Source organism: Mustela erminea, chromosome 12 (assembly GCF_009829155.1).
Source record: "Mustela erminea isolate mMusErm1 chromosome 12, mMusErm1.Pri, whole genome shotgun sequence".
Classification (NCBI taxonomy): domain Eukaryota; kingdom Metazoa; phylum Chordata; class Mammalia; order Carnivora; family Mustelidae; genus Mustela; species Mustela erminea.
Window position 1 is genome coordinate 85,863,720 of NC_045625.1, and position 7,853 is coordinate 85,871,572.

Consider the following 7,853-nt stretch of genomic DNA (forward strand, 5'->3'; position numbering starts at 1 on the left):
CAATTTGAGCTCCTCAGTTTCATCATCAAGGGTCCAGCCTGACTCTTGGGAAAAATTTGGAATTCTGTGTTCACCATGGACCTAAACTGTGGAGTTTTAAGAATACACAGAAGTAGAAAAGTCTTCAAATATACCTTGTTTCCAAATATAGGGGACGTTTTTGTGCATACACCACCCTTGTCTGCTTTCATAGATCAAAAGCTGAATGAGAGTTATCAGTGGGGGTCCACAATTATGTTAGTAAGGAACAGATGACAGAAGGGTCTCAACTCTCTATTGTCTCTCCCAAATCCATTGAGCATTTCCAAGCCTGGTTCATTTAGGAAAAAAGGATGTAGTAGACTATTGGCTGACAGTCTCTCTGTAAACCTTCCACCCAGGGTTGTAGAAACCAGCATCAAACTGGCTAAAGGTGGGGTCAGGCTCTTCAGGGGACCCTAGGCCTGTCGATAGTTTTCTTTTTCATTGTGCTTATGGGGCAAGTGAGATTATCAGCAAGGAAGTTCCCAAGCGTGGACTCTGGTGTCAGGCTTGATGTGGTAGCTTGGGCAAGCTCCTGATCCCCTCAGTAAAAGGACCTGATGGGGACTGTGTTGCCGTGCCGGCGAGGGTTAAGGAGAATGTATACAAGTGCTCACCATGGTGTCTGGCATCTAGTGGGTCCAAAGCAAGTGTTAACTGCTGGAGGTCACTCTCCAGGCCATGCCTCTCTCTGTATTCATTGTGGCACGACCTAGAAACTGGCATGTGACTTTTCCAGTGAGAGTTACAGTAACTTGACTCATTATTGAGCGAAGCATGCATTAGACCTTGTCCCAAGGGTTTTCCGCTACACCTGTCTGATAGGATCTAAGTGTGACATTCAGGTAGTGACATCACCTTTATATGGTTTAAAAAAAAAAAAAAAACCTTCAAGGGTTACATGATTCAAACCCTAGACATGTAGCCAGTGTGTTTCTGTCCCAACCTTTAGCTTTACAGCCTGGAACATGGAAACAAATACTTGGTGGCCTACACAGTCTTTGGATGGCAGCTAAAGCGCCTCAAATCTCCCTTAATTTTTTAATAGTTTAATAGTGTGCTAAATAAATGCTGGCATGTATTTGATTTGATCTTTACAACAACCCAAATAGGTAAGTGTCTTCATTTTATAGACGTGAAAAGTGAGACCACAGATGGCATGGGGAGTCCAGACCCTACGTGCTCACTGCCGTTACCTCTCAGAAAAGGAGGCAGAGCTGTGTAAAGGTTAAGCTGGACATCACACTACATGTTGGCAGAGTCCCCTTTACTGCCGACGGAAGCGTCCTCCAGCAGTCTCCCTGAGTCTCAGATGCCCTCAATGGCTGGCATCCAATACGGCGGCTCACTGAAAGACTAACACCAGCACTACATCAGGTCGGCGCAGAAGAACGTTGTTGGTTCTGTGCCCATGCCCCGAGATGCCAGAAGTTCCAGAATTGTTTTCCTTGTGAAGTACAAGTAGACTCCTGGATTGCAAAGTAAAAGAAGAAGATCCCCTGATGGAGTTTCTGGACATGCAACATCCCTCCCGTATATAAAGATATTGGGGAAACAAGCTGTATCATGACCAGTCATCCATCGCAAAGCTCTCCTAAGGAAAGACGTGCCCGAGAAGACGGGGAGAGCTGTGACTTGGGGCAAGTGACAGATGGATCTTAGCTATTCTGGAATCGACCCCTGAGACCTGCTTATCTCTCAACTTATACACACGTGCCGGTGCGGGGGAGAGAATTCTTCGCGCAAAATGACTGGCTTTGAAAAATGATCTGGCCCCTTTAAAAATGTCACTCGATACCAAAATGTGACTTCAGAGCATGCAATGCCTCAGGAGCCCAGAGCATACAACCACATTACCGTGCTCAGGATCTTCAGAATTCTACAAACATACGTTGGAATGTGTCTAGTCCTGCTGACCTGTAGATTAGCGTTTTTTTTTTCATTAATGAACTGTACATGTAACTTAAATAAAAGTTTATTTTTTGAGATGACTGCCATAAGCCTTTCCTTTTTCTACACAACTTTTCAAAAAGCTCTTCCTCAAATCTTTTTTCCTCTTTGCAACTGAATCACTGAAGACAGCTCAGTCACCCCTTTCTAGAAAACAGCTCAGGTCACCGAGATCTGGACTCGTCAAGACGAAAGGATGGGAGATGTCCCTTTCCTGCCATACTTACAAGCACAGTTAGTGTCTCGCTAGAGGTAGCCAAAACACCACCCTCCCATGCTCTTCCTTTCCACTCCTCCCATGGAGGGAAGGAAAATCAAAGCTACTATTATCAGGCAATGTGAGGCCAGAGCCTCCTCCCTGCTCTCTGTGGGTGACAGAGTCTAAAACACACTTCCTGGCCAAAGGGAGGAAGCTCCAAAGGCAGGACAAGACAGGCCCTGACAAGCCAGTAAAATCATTTTGATACTTTCCCCTCATCAGTTCTCAAGGGCTTTGTGTTGAAATTCTCGTAGGAGATTGGGAGAAGGAGAGAAGTGAGTTGGGGGAAATCAGAGGGGAAGAGATGAGAGACTGTGGACTCTGAGAAACAGACTGAGGGTTTTGGAGGGGCGGGGGGTAAGGGTTGGGTGAGCCTGGTGGTGGGTATTCAGGAAGGCACAGATTGCATGGAGCACTGGGTGTGGTACATAAACCACTAACCTTGGAACACTGAAAAAATGAAGTTTAAAAAAAAAAAAGAAGAAATTCATGTGGAAGAAGCCTAAATGTTTGTGAGCCTTAGCGATATCCCCTCTGAAACTTGTCCGAGCCGTAGCCACCACTTGTTGGAACCACGCTGCGTGCTAACGCTTGAGATTGGTGCAGGGGGTCCGCGGAAGCAGTGGGAGGAAAGGGAGCTGAGTGAAAGAGAAATTGTGCAAAAAAGGAAAAGAAAAATCTTGGAAAGCTCCAGGGTGAGTCTTCGCTTAATGAGTAGGCAATGATGTGCTTAATGAGTGAAATGGTGGGTGAATACCAGCCGTGCAGCCACAGGAAGGCAGTGAACTTGGATGTGTCCCCCTACTTCTTCATTGGCTGTGATCACAGGGAAGCTGCTTACCACCCAAGCCCTGTCCTCCTACAGAAATTAGAATATCCCCCTGCACAGGGTTCTCATAAGACAGAGAAGCAGCATCTCTAAAGTCCTTCACTCAAATAACTCCTATCTTCCTCTCTAGTGCCAAAAAGTCATGATTTATTAAAAAAGAAAAAAGTTAAAACGTTTCATTTATGCCTTCTCGGAGATGTGATTTTAGTCTGCACGCTCCTATTAAATCCCACCTGTCAAGTGTTCCTTCTCCCGTGTCCCCCCGACATGCTAGCATTTGGCGATCTGTTTTTACTCCAAGAAATAAAGAGGAATCCTCCCGCACCTGTAAACTTTGCAGGGAGCCTTGTGTGTGCACACCCTCGGCTGATCCAAGGGCAGAGGTTCAAATTCAAGTTCACCAATTATACAGAGAAGTCTCTTTAATCAGTGGACGAGGAAGATGCTGAACTTCGTACACTCCAGAAGGTCAGGTTAGCATGCTTTTTGGATTCAACATGCTCAGCAAATGTGATGTGCCTATAATCCAGGAAACGGAGAACACTCAATTTTGAATCTGAACATTTAACTAATGTCGTCATCTCTTCTTCAGAGGCATTTTCGCCGACCTGTTGATTGAGGACAGTCCATATTTTTAAACCCAGAGTCCTTCTGGTTTTCTTAAATTTGCCCATTTACATGTGAAGTTTGCTGAGGACTCGTTTTTTGAAGCCAAAAGCAAATTTGCCTTTTGGTCTGACCCCGAAAGAACTGCCCTGGGATTTCCTGAGTACAGATTCTAAATGCTGGCGGATGGCTTTCTGTAACCAGTTAAAAGCTGGCATCCCTTCTCAGGCACCTGTGCGCATTCTAGCTGAGCTTCGGGCACAGAACAGACATGTAACATGTCAGACCGTGATAAGAGCTACAAAGAAAACCAGAACCAGAGTGAGGGATCGAGCATGGTAGAAGGTGCTGTTTTAGGTGCCGTGATCAAGGAAGCCCTCGAAGGAAGTGACGTGGGCAGAGAACCCGGACCAGAGAGTGTGGGAGTAAGCCCGCTGAGGACGCGGCAGGGGCGGAAGACTGCAGGCAGAACATGCTTTGTTTCTCCATCACAAAGCGAGGCAGCCCATGGCTGGGAGAGGCCGTGGCAGAGAAGGAGGAGAGAGGAGTAAAGACCTAGTCACGTAGCTGTCAAGGGCAGTGGTTGGGATTTAGGACTTTATGGCATGGGACATCTTCAGAAGGTTCGGGAGCAACAGAATGACTTCCCGTCTTGAAAGAATCATGCTGACTGCTTTGCTGACGGCAGACTGCAGGGATGCAAGGGTGAAGACGGGCAAATAAATCAGTTGACTGTGGCACAGGGTGGATGACCACGGCTTGGGCTGGGCTGGTGCGGGGGCAAGACAGCGCTTCTTCACCTCTGGACTGTCAAGCCAGGCAGGCGGGTGCCCAAGCATTCTCCAGGGTGGCCAGTGGGTCGGGACAGATGGTCTCCTCATTCAGGAGAACCTCGCTGGTTCCTACCTCGGCTGCCTTCACCATCTGTAGAGCATCCGTCTGGCTGCCCTCAGACTGGGCAGGGATGACAGGCCCGAGCCCAGCACTGGTGAGAAAACTCAACACGGCTACATGGAAGCCAGGAAGAAAGCCAGGCTTCTCTCCCTAATGAAGGAAGTCTGAATCTAGAAGAAAAGAACCTGGACAGTAATTCCCAGTCCACACAAGCACAAGCCTTCCACTCCTCCAAAGGGAGCTCTTTCCTATGTTCAAGGTAGAGCCTGTCCAGGTACACATCTGGGCAGAGTCATTCTGGTGCAGACCTTTGTGCCAGCTCTGAAGTCATGTCCTCTAGAGGCATATTTTCTACCGGCAGCACCACACACACACACGTACGTATACATCTATAATGGCTTTAGACAGGACCAAGCCTTTTTCCTCTATCCAACCACTGTATATTTCCATATTACTTGCGTTCTCCTTAAAGACATTGGAGAATTATCCAAACCATTTTCCCTAAGAAACTTTAGGGTCCTGGGTTCAAAGAGAACCCAAGGTCACAGAGTCCGATAATTGCCTGATTAAGCTGGTCACAGGCCCCAGCTGGGGCAGCAGAAAATGTCTGCCTGAAGTTACCCAGCGAGAAGACCCCCATTCACCAGACAACACCCAAGTCACCCACGGAGTAACATTCACTCTCTTAGGAAGCCTCGGAATTCAGCAACAGCTTGTGAGCCTTTAGTATTTAAAAAAAAAAAAGAACACTGTTTTGGAAAGTAAAAAGCCTCCTAGAACTCAAAAAATTGAGGAAAAGGCTTTTTTTTTTTTTTTTTTTTAAGGAATTAAGAAGTGAGGTAAGGTTCTGAGGGGCACCCATGCATGTCACAGCATAGAAGCCAAATATTAACAAACAGCTTTAAACAGAAAAAGCAGCCTCTTCTCAGATGTCAGCCTCAACACCTGCTTCCACGCGGGAGAGAAAAGCAAGCTTCTGTATCTGGGGATCTGGAGCCTCCTGAGAGAAGGCTGAGGAAGGAGGCTACGTGCGTTTCCCCTCGCTTCTCCCTCCCCTGCAGCGGGCACTGTGTTCTGGCCCTCTGCGAACTGTCTCCATTAGGAGGCAGATAAGATTTCAATGGGCCTAATTAATCGTGCCGGTTTGCCAGAAGTGGCACACCAGCTAGTACAAAATCCCACGTTCGCTCAGAAATCCAAGGAAACTGGGCTGGAAAAAGATTACTTAATACCCAAACCTACTGTAGCTCCTTTTGCCCTGGCGGGAGGGCTGCCCATGGCCCTGGAAGGGAAATCTCTATACTGCCACAAGAGAAGGAAAACCTTTGGATTTGCCAAGAGAGCGCCGGACTGAGTTTGGGGAGTGGGCTGCAGACGGTTGAATGGTGCCGCACCCCAAGGAGAGAGGGCGAGGGTTGGGGCTGGGGAAGTGCTGGGAAGGAGCAAGGCGGCGCACAGTGGACACTGGGTCTCGAGCTAGTGGATGACAGGCATGTGTCCTCTGAGACAGTGGACCAGTCCCAATCTCTGCACGCTCAGGGTTTTTTCCTCTCCAGCCCTTTGGTCAAGTGTACGGCACCCCGAGAGCTTTTGATCAAAGTCCCAGAAAGAAGCCCAGTCCTAGGTCTGGACTTGACATGGCACAACAAGGAAGGGACTTACAGAACAATCTGGAAACTCAACCGGACTAGCTCAGTAGCTGCAAGAGCTCAGATCCAGAGTGTGAGCTCTCGGAACACTATGGCTGGGACAGGACGGTCCACAGGACGGAGAAGGCCAGTTCCAGCCCATACTATCCCGTGCTTAGCCGGCAGAGCAACTCCATACGATGTCACGAAAATTGATTAGGTGAGGTCCGGTGGCTTTTTAGATGTTCTGTACCCACCATTCTGCTAGTCAGTCAGTGTAGAGAATTTACTACAGCAACGGCCGGTAGGGCTTGGAGCATTTCAAACTACGGAATCATCTTCCCAAAGTACAAACTGGACAGTGTCACATCCCATCTTAGATGACTTCATTCTGCCTACGGCACAAAAGCCAAGGTCCTTGGACTCAGGCTCAAGACCACTGTGACCAGGTACCTGCTACTCAGTTCTCCTATATTCTGCCTCCCTGAGCCCAGACTCCATGTTCTGCTAATGCTAAACTGTTAGCAATTCCCCCCCAAACATTGCCCCACCACCAACCTCCCAGCCAGGGCTGCTTCCTACACAAAGCTGTCCCTTTGCCCATACTCAGAGTGTCTCATCTTTCTTGCTTGGCTCTTACTTTTCTTCCAAAATATCTTCAGGTATCACCTCCTCCAGGAAGGCTTCCCTATCGCCCTAATTTGAGTCATGTGTCTCTTGCCTATCCAGAATTCTAGAACATGCACATCATTATATTAAGATCATCTATTTTTTATGTGTGGAGCTTCCTGACTGAATGAAAAACAAGTTCTTTAATCCAAGAATTGAGTCTCAGTAAACTTTGTGCCCCACCCCCTCACGCACACACACAAAGTGAAGCACTTTTTAGGGGCTCGAATACGATGTGTTAAACTATGCTGAGACCATGAACGCAGCAGGATTTTGTTGTCAAGCATACCAGACCTTATATCCTCAATTGCACATTGTCTCTTGAAAGAAGTTCCCTTAAGAACTCATGTGTCAGTTTTAATGACGTCCCACACCCCACACCAGCTGGAGGTCCTTTTGTGAATTCACTTTCAGGGAACACAGCTCTTTAAGATTCAGACCATCATAGCAAACCTTACATCTTTGAGAATAGACTTGGTATTTTCAAAAAGCAAAAAATCACTGAGTGTTCCGCCAGCGAACAGAGTAATTTAACAGGCCAGTTAATACCATTTTGAGATCCTCCAAGGCTGTCCTTACAAGAAACTCTTACAGTTACGTCCTTGGAGCCAAAGGTACCATCTTTGAAATAAACACGCAGTCAGCTAAGGGAATTGCACGCGATGAGGTAGCCCGCATCTAGATTCCTATGTACCGCTGAGACTACTTGAAAAGCATCCTGTAACTTGAAAAGCACACCTGTTAACTTCATTTTTATATTCAGAATGGATGTGGAAACGGAGTACCTTACAAAGCATGGCTTTAAGAAGGCTTGATCCCTCTGGAGCGTCCACATGCTCTAGGACAGGAGTTTTAAAGGTTCAAGCTCCAATCTTCATTTTGCCACTTACTCGCCTTGGAATCTTATAAATTCTCTCCATCTCCCTGCTTTCGTGCCTTCACCTGCAAAATGAGTCAAGGGTAACATGTGACTTAGTGATCAGATGGCTGAAAGTCC